The following is a 14,260-nucleotide window of genomic DNA, read 5'->3' on the forward strand; positions in this document are numbered from 1 at the left end:
TTGAAAGTACAGCTGAATATATAAATATATATATATGAATGATATAATATTTAAGCTGTGCTTTTTTCACCTCCTATTAATACGAAAAAACTTTATGACACCCTTGACATTAAGAAGCTGGAATAAATGAAACATGGACCAAGGCAAGCAAGGTGAGCAACGGCACAGAGTTGCGGCGTCTCAGGAGCATAACCTCATATTTCAAAGCCTCTCTGTGCAAACACATACTCCTCTGAGCACCACAGGAATCTCTTATCAAGACGCATTGGCTGTTAAAGAAAAGAAAAGAAGCAGAGGAACCTGCTGGCACCACAGCAGACCCCTCAGCTCACTGCCAGCAATGGCAAACACTGACGTCTGCTCGGGACAAGAATGCAGATTTAGCCAGAGGATCCCAATATTTGGGGGATTTTCCTGATGAAATGTCATTTACCAGTGGCAGGTGACCATGCAGGGGTGGCCATGGGCAAGGGACCACCTCTTGCAGATGTTCCAGTTGGGAAAATATGGTTCAAAGCCCTCAAAGCACTTCAAGTTTTCTAGATAAAACACGTCGATTTTTCACCTGCAATTACTTAATTTAGAAATAGAATTGAAAAAAGGCTTGAAGCATTAGGAAATGTCTGGGCTTTTCTTTTTTCCAAATGATCAGCTCAACAAAGCTTTCGACCTACCACATCTTCCTGCAATATTTATGAATCTCAAAGAGTGAGGACACCCTCGCCTGCCTGGTCCCAGCCCCCATCCTGCCCCCAAACAGCCCCTGACGCCTCGTTTCACTGCACTCCCTCTTTGCCACTGTTCTGGTTTTATTTAGTGAGGGGGGCTATGGTGGTAGCGTCTGTAAGAAGCTGCTAGAAGTTGTTCCCCTTTGTCCAGTGGACTCGGCCGGGCCTAGGGCGGACCCACTGCTGGCCAGGGCTGAGCCAATTGGTAGCAGAATATTCCCTGATAATGCCTCTGCGATAACCTATTTAAGAAGGGGAAAAACAAACAAAAAAAAAGAGAGAAGATGTGAAGCAGCTGAGCAGGGGCAGAGAGGGGGAGGTGCGAGCCTTGTGGGCCTTGCAGGCCTCACCCTCTGGCCTCCTGCCAGGTGGCCACCTGGGCCCGACTAGGCCCAACCTGGCTGCAAGAAGTGGAGAGGAGATAAGATGTGAAGAGAACCTGAAAGGCATCTGCCTGCCTGTTGTGAAGAATTTCTTGTGAGAGGAACGGCTGCAGATGCCAAGGTCAGTGAAGAAGGAGGGGGAGGAGTAATGCTGCTCCTGGCCAAGATTCCCCTGCAGCCCATGGTGAAGACCATGGTGAGGCAGGCTGTCCCCCTGCAACCCATGGAGGCCCATGGAGGAGCAGAGATCCATCTGCAGCCCTTGGAGGACCCCATGCTGGGGCAGGTGGATGCCTGAAGGAGGCTGTGGCCCATGGAGGGCCTGCTGGGACAGCTGTTCTGGAGAGACTACACTCCGTGGAAGAGATGACCCATGCCGGAGCAGTTTCACGAAGGAATGTAGCCTGTGGGAGGGACCCCACGATGGAGCAGGGGAGGAATGTGAGGAGTTCTTCCCCCAAGGAGGAAGGAGCGGCGTAAAGCAACGTGTGATGAACTGACTGTAACCCCCATTCCCTCTTCCCCCCTGTGCCGCTTGGGAGGGGAAGGTGGTAGAGATAATGTTAAGCCCGGGAAGAGGGAGGAGTGGGGGGAGGTTATCTTGTTCTCTGTCTCATTATCCTGCTAGTTTTAGTAATAAATGAATACTTTTCCCCAAGTTGAGTCTGTTTTGCCCATAACGGTAACTTTAAGGATCTCTCCCCGTCCTTATATCAAATCTCGAGCCTTTTTTCTTATATTATCTCTCCCTATTCTCTCAGAGAGTGGGAGGAGGGAGAGACTGTGTAGTTTGGTCCTGAGTGGGGCTGAACCACGACAGCCACGAAACCTATGCGCAGATCGATGCCCTATATCACCCGCCAAGGGGACCACCAGGTCCTTCTGAAGCCAGGGAGATCAGCCAGCTGCGTGACAAGGGCTGTGATCTTGCACAGGGATGTCCCAAATTAGACACTGGTTCCAGTGCCACAGAGGGAAGGAAAAAAACTTACCGTTGATCTGTTCCCGTTGTGTTCTCCATGCCAGATGAATGCTTCTGTTATTGCCCTTAATCACCAGAGCTGCTCCATTAACCTGGCAGCAGATTCACAGCGTGGTCCTTCACTGTGCACTCCCCAAGCATCAGGCATCACCAGTGGCACCCTCCTGCTCTCTGGCAGAAGTTACCCAGAGTAACAATAGGGAAAATATCAAATGCTGAGCTTTGTTTCAGTTTGCAATCATCAATCATTAAAGGTGGAAGAGAATCGTAATGCTTCGGGCCAGCACGGAGCAGTTATTTGAAGAGGGAAGCAATTAATGGTTAAAATAAAGATGCACGGACCATATGATGGCGAGGAGGGATGTAGGCAGGGCAGGGACACCCATTGAAGAGCATTTGCCAGCAGTTACCAGGCAGTTTGGCAAACGCTGCTTGCTCCTGTAGTTGTAAGCAAAAATAATTATAGCCTCTCTTCAATTCAGCAATTATCTAATGTTGGCTTTTGCACACAAGGATTGAACAGAGGAAGTCGCTCTTGCTATTAGGAAGTGGGGCAAGCCAGAGAGGTGCCTTGGTCCATAGTCACAGAAGGGGAAAAAAAAGGATGAGAAACAAGGTGTCGTAGTTCAGCCCCAATCAGGACCAGACTACGCACTCACTCTCTCGCTCCCCCCACCCTCTGAGAGAGTAGGAGGAGATGATATAAGAAAAACGGCTCGAGGTTTGAGATAAGGACAGGGAGAAATCCTTAAAGTTACCGTCATGGGCAAAACAGACTCGACTTAGGGAAAAACACTCATTTATTTCTAAAACTAGCAGGAGAATGAGACAGGGAACAAGATAACCTCCCCCCACCCCTCCCTCTTCCCAGGCTTAACATTATCTCTACTACCTTCCCCTCCCGGAGCGGCACAGGGGGGAAGAGGGAATGGGGGTTACGGTCACGCGTTGTTTTACGCCGCTGCGTCATCATCGGGGGAAGAACTCCTTGCATTCCTCCTCTGCTCCATCGTGGGGTCCCTCCCACGGGCCACAGTCCTTCGTGAAACTGCTCCGGCATGGGTCATCTCTTCCACGGGGTGCAGTCCCTCTAGAACAGCTGTCCCAGCGGGCCCTCCATGGGCCACAGCCTCCTTCAGGCCTCCACCTGCTCCGGCGTGGGGTCCTCCACGGGCTGCAGATGGATCTCTGCTCCTCCATGGACCTCCATGGGCTGCAGGGGGACAACCTGCTCCACCATGGTCTTCACCACGGGCTGCAGGGGAACCTTGGCCAGGAGCCGCGTTACTCCTCCCCCTCCTTCTTCACTGACCTTGGCGTCTGCAGCCGTTCCTCACAACAGGCTGGCAGACGCCTCTCAGGATCCTTTTTACATCTTATTCACTTCTCATCTCCTCTCCACTTCTTGCAGCCAGGCCGGGCTGAGTTGGGCCCAGTCAGCTGCCTGGCAGGAGGCCAGAGGGTGAGGCCTGCAAGGCCCACAAGGCTCGCGCCTCCCCCTCTCTGCCCCTGCTCAGCTGCTTCACATCTTCTTCTCCTTTTTTTTTTTCCTGTTTTCCCCTACTTAAATACGTTATCGCAGAGGCGTTATCACGGGACATTCTGCTACCAATTGGCTTGGCCTTGGCCAGCAGCGGGTCCGCCCTAGGCCTGGCCGAGTCCACTGAACAAAGGGGAGCGACTTCTAGCAGTTTCCTACAGAAGCTACCACGTTAGGCCCCCCCTTACTAAACAAAACCAGAACACAAGGAGTGGAGGGGAAAAGGAAGGTAAATAAATCTCAAGGCTCTGCAAGGACAGCAGGAAAGAGCACTCCTTGCAAGAAGGTTACTCCTGCGTTGCAACCCAGCTGCATGGCTGTGGAAAGGGAGCACACGTTGCTTAAACCTCAAGAAAGCGGTCAGGGGTCTGAGGACCACGGGGAGGTTTAGGGACAGGCTGGGACCTGACGAGCAACCAGGGGGCTGCAAGAGGTACGTCTGGCTGCAGCAAAACTGAAGCTTTTCCATTTGTGGGGACTAACCTGAGTTTCCTAAGTCTGCACTGAAGACCTCAGTCTCTGCACGGGTCTCCTGGGTGTCTGAGGAGGAAAAAAACCAAGAAAAGTAGCAAAAATTTCCTACCAGCAAAGGGAACTGTGTGAAACAGGGCTTGGGCCAACATGCTTCAACAAGGTGCTACGTTGGGTTTAAGATCCATCTCTACATCTCATCTCATCTCTCAGCCCCACAACCCAGAACCCACCAGGCTTCTCAGCTTTTTGGCACTATGGGGCAAACTCCACAGGGTTTGCTGAGACCGGGTAGGGCTGGACAGGACACGGTGCTAGCTGCCACACTGAGCTTCTTGGCTTACCCTAGACACAATGGAAGGAAACTAAGTTTTGCCTCATCAGCTTCATTATGAATAATTAGTACAGTTCTAGAAGCACCGAAAGGGAAAATGCGCTGCATAAGACTAAAAGGGAAGAGCGAGCCCTGTTTTATCTCACGAGCAAAGTGATGGGCTTCACGGTGCCCCTGGCTATGTCTCAGTTCCCAGCTGAGTGATGACCCAGCAACATCTTCTGCAGTTACAGAGGGTCCAAGGCAGAACCATCCCTAAAAGGATGGCCCCGGAGGATGGCAAACTGTGCTCCTGTCCTTGCTTTTGCAACTGGGTTCTTCTCTCTGAACCATCCAGGGAAAAGCTGCTGGTGAACATGGGGAGATGCACCGTGGTGAAGGGATCAGCAGGCAACATGGTCCATGGGACTGACCACCATCTCCATTTGTCCTTTTTCTCTTCGCTTCCTCCAACTGAGACAACAACAAACCCAAAGGATCAGGCTGACCAGCCTTCCCTGAAATGTTATAAGAGTTATTTTTCCAGTGCTTTCCATTATCCAAATCAGACATCACTTATGACCAATTATTTCATTAGAAGCACTAAAGAAACAAAGTAAAGTGTGAACACAGTCTGGGTGCTGCTCTTGAGATATTCAAGCAGCTGATGCCTGGAAACCGCAGCGGGGGAACAACCATCTGACTATTTAAATGTGCATTTCCAACACAGGGCTGGATCCTTGGGCAGTTCTGCAGCTAACCAAGGGGGAGTTTCGGGATGCCAGCCTCATCATCAGCAATGTCTTTTCCTCTCTTCTTGGTTCTCCAAGTCTATTTTAATGAAAAAGTATTATTTCAGTGGCCTAATGAAAATAGCTACCGAGATCAACAGTGGTCATAAAACCAGCAGCAATGCTATTTGGCTGCAGATAACAGAAAACATGGTCTATTTTAATGAAACTACGAACCAGAGTCCCAGGGTTTTTTCAGCTGATGAGGCCAGGATCTGCCACTCACTTGAAAAGTCAAATTCAATGGGAGCTTCAGGGCAAACTGAAGCAGAACAGAGGGTCAGGAGCAGAGAGTAATAAAACTTGTGTTACACCAAAACGATGTGCAGGGAGAATACATCTAACTTATTTATACCGGTGGAGTGTATGCTTGACAGAGGGTTTTGCTGAGGTGCTGGAAGATGGTAAAACACAAAGGGACACTAGTTTTAAGGGATTTGAATGCTAACTTTATTCCCATCCCCTTTCCCACCTCCTATCTATCCTAGTTTTAAAGCTAGGAAAGCTTTCAGAAAGCACATACCAAAAATTTTCTCTGTTGGAAAATTCTCCTGATCTGCAGACCATAAATCCTGTCGGTTTAATAAATATGTGCAAGGTCAAAGTCATCATTCAAACCTGCAGCTCAGCCAGAGGGAAGGGTCAGGAGCTCCCGTGATGCCCTGCAGAGCCCATGCTCCCATCAGCCTGCCCTCCAGTCGCCTGGGCACAGAGAGGCGACTGAGGAAGGGATGCAGTTGCTTATATGGAGAATTACACAATCAAATTCCCAAGAAAAATTGTGTGTATAAGAATAATGCAGGAAACATAGAGACATGTTCCATCTTTATGAACATTGAACATGCTTTACAGTTTGAATTTACCTCTCACTCGCTTTTTCACTGAGGGCAGCTGCAGCAGCTGCCTCTGCACAGATGCAGAGATTTTATAATTGGGACATCTTGTGGCATCAAATACAAGGACGAGGGAATTAAGAAGTTTTCTTTCATTCTTCCACTCTTCCTCTCTCTCTCCCACACCACTCTGTGCAAGGAAAGCATTTGCCCTCACGTTGCTGCTGGGGTTTGTGCTGACCTTTCTGATCCCTCCGAAGGCTCAGGGGGGCTGTGGGTGCCCTTGCATAGGCTCAGGGGGGATTTGGGTGCCCTTGCACAGGCTCTTCTCTGCCATCTCCCACTGAGCTCTCAGCATTTCCCAGTGCGAGACCCGACCGCGACGTTGTGATGAGCTTTTCCTTTTCACTGAACCCGCTCCAAATGGCGGCGACCTCTCTCGCTGGATGAATTCATTAAAGCTCAAGTGTTGTAACAAGATGTCTGTTATTAACAGAGCACCACAGGTGCTAATTAAAGGAGGATAACAGCAATCTCTTGCTTGAACATCTTGTAAAGGGCCAGATCCTGCAAACCATTACATCTCAACAGTCTTTTCAACTGGGCCCAAGATTAAACACCGTGCTGCAAAGCAGGAGGGGTCTAGCAGGGGCTGTGTTCATCATATGGGCTTAGCTTATTGATTCCTGTATTGGGCAGATCTGTCAGGAGCACGATGAGATTCATTTTTTCATTCCCTCTCTTTACCTCAGCATCCCTCCTCCCTTCAGCAAAAGCCTTTCAAATGTCCTTTATCTCGGCCTTGCTGTTCCCCGTGCTGCAGCAGCATCATCCCCGTCACGCACAGTGGAGGTTGTCTCTGGACCCAGAGAAGCGGAGCAGCAGAGACTCTGTGGTGGATGGTGCAGTGGATCGAGACTGGGGAGTTTGGTGCCCACCACTCCCGTGATGGACTCGCATGGCTTTAGGAAATTTCTCCAAGCTTTAGTCACCGTAATGAAGTTACTGAAGCAGAGGGAAATATGGGCAAGTCTCCTGTAGCTCTTTAGCTCCCAGGCCAGTGATGACTTCAAGGCTTAAACTTAAAATGGCCACAAGTTGTACCAGAGGAGGTTTAGATTGGATGTGAGGAAAAACATTTTCTCCCAAAGAGTGGTCAGGCACTGGAATGGCCTGCCCAGGGAGGTGGTGGAGTCGCCGTCCCTGGCAGTGTTCAAGAGGCGGCTTGATGAGGAGCTACAAGATATGGTTTAGTACCTGTGGCAGCAATGGTAGTGGGAAGACGGTTGGACTAGATGATCTTATAGGTCACATCCAACCATGTGATTCTATGATTCTATGATTCTATGATTTAATTAGTCCTTCCCATCAATAAACATAGAATCATAGAATCATAGAATGGTTAGGGTTGGAAGGGACCTTCAAAGGTCATCTAGTCCAACCCCCCTGCAAGGAGCAGGGACATCCCTGACTAGATCAGGTTGCTCAGAGCCTCATCCAGCCTGGCCTTGAACGTTTCCAGGGATGGGGCCTCCACCACCTTTCTGGGCAACCTGTTCCAGTGTTCTATAACTCGCATCGTAAAAAATTTTTTCCTAATATATAATCTAAATCTACCCCCCTCTATTTTAAAACCATTACTCCTTGTCCTATCGCAACAGGCCCTACTAAACAGCCTTTCCCCATCTTTCTTGTAGGCCCCCTTGAGGTACTGGAAGACCGCTATCAGGTCTCCCCGGAGCCTTCTCTTCTCCAGGCTGAACAGCCCCAACTCTCTCAGCCTGTCCTCATAAGAGAGGTGCTCCAGCCCTTATATCATCTTCGTGGCCCTCCTCTGGACCTTCTCCAACTGGTCCATGTCCTTCTTGTGTTGGGGGCTCCAGAACTGGACACAGTACTCCAGGTGGGGTCTCACCAGGGCAGAATAGAGGGGGAGAATCACCTCCCTCGACCTGCTGGCCACGCTTCTCTTGATGCAGCCCAGGATGCAGTTGGCCTTCTGGGCCGCAAGGGCGCATTGCCAGCTCATGTTGAGCTTCTCGTCCACCAGCACTCCCAAGTCCTTCTCCTCAGGGCTGCTCTCAATCCATTCCCCGCCCAGCCTGTATTTGTGCCTGGGATTGCCATGACCCAGGTGCAGGACCTTGCACTTGGCCTGGTTGAACTTCATGAGGTTGGCACAGGCCCACCTCTCCAGCCTGTCAAGGTCCCTCTGGATGGCATCCCTCCCTTCCAGCGTGTCGACGGCACCACACAACTTGGTGTCGTCGGCGAACTTGCTGAGGGTGCACTCTACCCCACTGTCCATGTCGCCAACAAAGATGTTGAACAGGGCCGGGCCCAACACGGACCCCTGAGGGACGCCACTCGTGACCGGTCTCCACATGGACATTGAGCCGTTGACCACCACTCTCTGAGTGCGGCCATCCAGCCAACTCCTTATCCACTGAGTGGTCCGTCCATCAAACCCATGTCCCTCTAGTTTAGAGAGAAGGATGTCATGCGGGACAGTGTCAAAAGCTTTGCACAAGTCCAGGTAGATGATGTCAGTTGCTCGTCCCTTGTCCACCGATGCCGTCACCCCATCATAGAAGGCCAACATGGGCTCCTGGTACTCAGTTCTGCAGGAAAATCCCGCAGAGAGCCCCGGGGAGGGTCACTTTACAGGGCTGAACGCAGGTAAAGGCAACGCTTCTGCTCTTGTCTTGGCAAACAGCCTCTTCCCTTCCCTCCTGTAGCTCAAGCTACAAGCTGGTTCCCTGCTTTGCAACCTCCTGCACCTCCCAGGAGTAGGAGGGGGACCGCACAGAGTTGGGGGTCCCCATGACCTGCCCGTCCTGAGACCCTCCAAATGCCTCAATGCCTACGGGCTGTGCTCTGCACCGGGCACCTCGGGAGAAGCAAGCACATCAGGAGATCAGATCCGGCAGATGGGATCCCAGGGAATCAGGAAAACAGGGGGCAAGAACCCACCCCAACAAAACCAGTCTGATCTCAGAGGAACAATCTGTTCCCTAAACCTTGTGATGAATATGGCCAGCAACAGGAACTGCTTAGCCTTCAAAGGATGCTGAAGAACAAGCGATGCCTTCATGCTGTGTGTCCTCAGCTACCTCGGTGCTGGGGTCTCCACCAACGACACCCTGTCCTGGTACCCCAGAAACCATCACAGGCTTCTGCGCAGACTGGTAAGCACTTGGTCCTGTCTAAAAGCAAGCTGCAAAGTCAGAGGACTGCTGTTGGAACTCCTCTGAGTGAAGGTCTTGCTAATTATCACTGGCAGAGTCCTCCCCCCGGGCAGAATCAGACCCTCTTACGTCAGAGCCACTTATAGCAAAGAGTTAGAGATTATTACAGTCAAATCAATGAGCACACTCCGGGTTTCTGAACATGGGTTTTATCCTCCCAGCTTCGCTAGAGCTGCCAATGCACAGCACATCAGGTACCCTGGGTGATCTGAAGTAATCTGTTTTTCAATAAGAGGTTTTTTTCCTTTAGGATATATCATGCCCGGACAATCCAAACAACAGCCATGCAACCTGTTCAGGAGTGGATCATATACCTATTTCCTCCAAAATAATACTTATCAGATGCCTTTAATACCAGGATCCAAACAGAAACCCATTGAGAAGGAGATGAGCAGAGCTGCCACCAGCAAAAGGCCAGAAGGCACCAAGTAGCACTGCCCCAGAAGGAAGGTGAAATCTCTGTGAGCCTGTGGGAAAAGCCAGAGGGAGAAGGCAAAACCAAAGGGAAGCAGCACAAAAATGACCCCAGAGTCCTGGCTTGAATAGTAGTAAAACACACACAATTTTCCCATGCATACCACTGTACCATAAGCAAGCAGAGTGGCATCACTCAGCACTGCAAAGGCACCTCTGCTGCCCAAATCTCTTGCAGGAAAATAGGAATTTTCCTCCTTAACGGCTAGGGCACTTGTGGCCAGGCCAAATTACATTCAGAAAAAAAAAGAAAGAAAAATCAGACAATGCTCATTAGTTCACAGAAAGAACAGAAAACAATGAAGAACTTGCTGACACTCACAGGGATTTTAAGCGGTGCAGGAAAGCCACCTGGCTGCCCCTGGCCAGACAGCCGGTTTTGGGAAATCAGCCACAGCAGGGGCCCGAGAGCGGCTGAACACAGGAGAGATGTGGGGAAAGGTCTCATTTCCCAGCAGGACCCAGCATGTGAAACTGCTCTAGGCTCAGCGATCTGCATCCAGACAGCGACCAGACAGTGCCTTGAACAAACATGGCTCAGTACGTGTGCCCCACAGCCAACGCACCCTCTTCCACCAGCCTAAATAAATTTGTTTGACATGGCATTAAGCTGGAAAAGCCCAGGTCCATCTCTATGAAGGCATCTGCCTATGTCGAGCTGTCCATGACAGACAGACAGACGTCATAGCTGGCACATTTTGCTGCATTTGTAGGCTCCATCTTGCTCCCTCTTCAGCCCTAGTCCTGCCAGCTGCAGTTTTCATGCCACACGGGCTTTTAATGGCTGACAACACATCGATTTAAAACCAGCAGAATTATTTCTGTTACCTAATGTCGTAGTTCAGCCCCGATCAGGACCAGACTACGCAGTCTCTCTCTCACTCCCCCCACCCTCCAAGAGAACAGGGGGAGATGATATAAGAAAAACAGCTCGAGGTTTGAGATAAGGACGGGGAGAAATCCTTAAAATTACCATCACGGGCAGAACAGACTCGACTTGGGGAAAAGTATTCATTTATTTTCTAAAATCAAAGCAGGAGAATGAGACAGGGAACAAGATAACCTCCCCCCACCCCTCCCTCTTCCCGGGCTTAACATTATCTCTACCACCTTCCCCCCACTAAGCGGCACAGGGGGAAAGAGGGAATGGGGGTCGCGGTCAGTTCACCACACGTTGTTTTACACCGCTGTGTCATCATCGGGGGAAGAACTCCTCACATTCCTCCCTTGCTCCATCGTGGGGTCCCTCCCATGGACCACAGTCCTTCGTGAAACTGCTCTGGCGTGGGTCATCTCTTCCACAGGGTGCAGTCCCTCTAGAACAGCTGCCCCAGCGGGCCCTCCACAGGCCACAGCCTCCTTCAGGCTTCCACCTGCTCCGGCATGGGGTCCTCCACGGGTTGCAGGTGGATCTCTGCTCCTCTGTGGACCTCCATGGGCTGCAGGGGGACAGCCTGCTCCACCATGGTCATCACCACAGGCTGCAGGGGAACCTTGGCCAGGAGCCGCATTACTCCTCCCCCTCCTTCTGAACTGACCTTGGCGTCTGCAGCCGTTCCTCACAACAGTCTGGCAGACACCTCTCAGGATCTAAACAAAACCAGAACACCTAAATAAAGGAATTCCTAGAATGGATGATTCAGAAGCCTCTCCCCTAGCCATAAATCAGAGCAGAAACATGATAGCTCATTGGGGCAAATCACTTTGCCCTTTTGGTTTGGCACCTACATTCTTTTCTTCTACAAAAGAGATGAGAAGATCTGTTCTCTGCTGGTGCTTCATTGGAGAGCTGAGCTCTCCAGGACACCATGGGTCAGGACTTTGCCTGTGTTATCACTGGTGGGGCTGGACCAAGATAAGCAAAAGCAGGATGGCTATTAAAAAATAATAATAAAAAATTATAGAAACAGCCCTAGAGGGTTTTTTTACTGTGATTGAGGAGCCCGCACCAGGAATTTGCCCCAAAGGAGGTATGTACAGCACATACTGGCAACCGGAGAGATGGCAAAGCGACTCCTTCAAATCACCCCAACCCTCCACGGGCCCCAAGAGTTACCTCTGCAAGCAGAGAGCCTGATGTCCTCTCAAAACAGTGCACTGAGATCTCAAAAAAGTGCTTGCACTTGTGTCTTTTGGAGATTAACTTCCCCCTTAATCCCTCTGCTCACTGACATATCTCATCCAGTTTATTTTGGGGGTCGGGGCTGGACTGCTTGCAGATCTGCATGCTCAGCTTGGGAAAACAACGAAGATAAGCTTTAGGGAGAGGGAAAAAAACCTGCATTTGTCTGCAGAAACCATTTTGTAAAAGGTTTCCACCCCCACTCCTCCCACTGCAGTCCTGCAGCGATGACCCCACGCTGCTGCAGCCCCAACACAGCCAGAGAGATGCTTCCCCAGCAACTGAGAGAGGAAAGGAGGTAAAACTATGTGGTGTGGAGACTTGCCCAGTGCCCCAGCCAGAAACACTCCCCCCGATGCCCCTCTCTCCTGTACCTCCAGCCGCATGCTCTTGCCTCCGTTGTCCTCAAGAGGAGCGAGTGATCAGAGACATCCATCTATGAACAACCATCTGGGAGGGCGATGGCAGCCTTCGCCGAACCAATGCTCCTCCAAGGCGCCAGGGCTGCTGGACTGAAGGGCACGGCCGCTGAGCATGGCAAGACCAAGTATGGGGAGAACATGACCTGTAACCCGTCACAAACAGCACAGGCTGTTCAAACCTCAAGGAGAATTAATCATACAGCCAGGAAACTGTCCAGATGTGGTATTTCACAGTAAGCTCTGTGATATTTGGCCACTGTTGAAGAGTCAGTCCTTGATCCATGCATATGGGGGTTTAGGCATCAACATCTCCTGGAAGATGTTCCTCTCCAAGGGCAGGCTTGAGCTGCCTTTCAAGCCCAAAGTGCTTCACCACTCTGACAGATACAAGTCCTCGCTCACAGTCAGATTGCTGCAGTGCACACCTCTGCCCCATGTTATCTCCTGACACAACCAAAAGGGCAGGCCCCCGCAGCCTGACCCACACATCCAGCCTGCCCGCCCCATAAATCCAATCTGCCTGGGGGAGCAAGGCAGGTCCTTCCCAACAATGGGGACTCAGCATCCCAAACTTCAGCCCTTTCCTTTTCTGAATCCCTAAAGAGCAAGGTAACAAGGTCCCACATCTGCAAACAGATGTCAGAGACCAAGAACCCCACACTAACAACATCACATGGCAAAGCTTCCTCTCTTCTACTCCGGGAAAAAGGTCTCTGCTCTTTTAATGCTTCCCAGTCTCACGATTCTGGGAGACCGTGGTGCGTAGTCATGGGATGCCAGCAGCCAGCAAAGCCGAAAGCCAGTGGCAGTAAAAGAAATATGCTGGCATTGTCAAAAATAATGCCGGAGATTTTCTAGAGAATTAAAACAAAAATGTTGTAAGTCCTGGTCCTAAAGCCTGAGCAAAACCAAAACACATTCCCAGTGACCTTTAGCCATCCAGATAATAGATGGGTAATAAAAAGCTTTGCTGGACCACTGCTAAAGCTTGCTCTCAGTATAATCACCGACTACTATAATGAGATTATGTGGATTAGTTGCATTTTAAGGGAACGTTAATGAACTGAACAGCCTTTCTAGGCAGGTTTTTAGTGCTACACAGAATAATACCAGAAAGACATCAAACCAGGCGGCCATTTTTAGAAAGCATTCCTCTAAATAACCTAGGTGGAGAGAGATCGCAAGGCAACAGAGGTGTGTTAATGCAAGCAGTAGCTGAATGAATTAATGTTGCAGAGAAAAACATATTTATCCCTGGTTTCTCTTGGTCGAGTTGCATAAGAAATTAATTCAGCCGGACCAGAGCTTGCATTCCTCCAATGCCGTGTTGTGAAATGGACTCAAGCTTTGGAGGGAATGAGCAACACAGGATGCACTCTGCTAAGAGAGGAAAACGTGAGGCCAGGATGATGCAGGATGAAGGCGCTGGGGTTTGTGCCTGGTGCCCTCGGGGCACCCGCACTCCCCCACCCCGCAGCCCTATGGAGGTGACAAGCCTCAAGTCCTCTCCTCGGCTGCAGACAGGGCATGTGCCTGGGAAGGTGTCCCCCAACCAAGTCTGAAATTAGACTTCATCATCATCATGGCATCCTTCACCACATGGGATGCAGCAGCTATGTCCCACGCAGAGAGCAGAGGTAGCAATTCACCGAGGTGTGGACAGACAGGCGTCTGCCCAGTGCTCAGAGGGACGGGTCTGCTTTACAGTCACTCTAGCTCAAAAAACCCAGCGCTCATCTACTCGCTCTCATTTTCTCCCAACTATCCTCAGGATTTAAGAGGAACTCTGAAATAATTCCTTTTTTTTTTTTTAATTGCTTTTTGCTCTTGGAGTTTACTCCTGCAAAATACCTTCAAAATAAGCTGGACGCTGCACTGTCCAAAGTCCTTTACTCGTTTTTTTCCAGGATGGAACCAAGCTTGACCCTTAGGAACTGAAGCCCAGACATTTTG

This window comes from Chlamydotis macqueenii, chromosome W (assembly GCF_036417535.1).
Source record: "Chlamydotis macqueenii isolate bChlMac1 chromosome W, bChlMac1.mat, whole genome shotgun sequence".
NCBI classification, from domain to species: Eukaryota; Metazoa; Chordata; class Aves; order Otidiformes; family Otididae; genus Chlamydotis; species Chlamydotis macqueenii.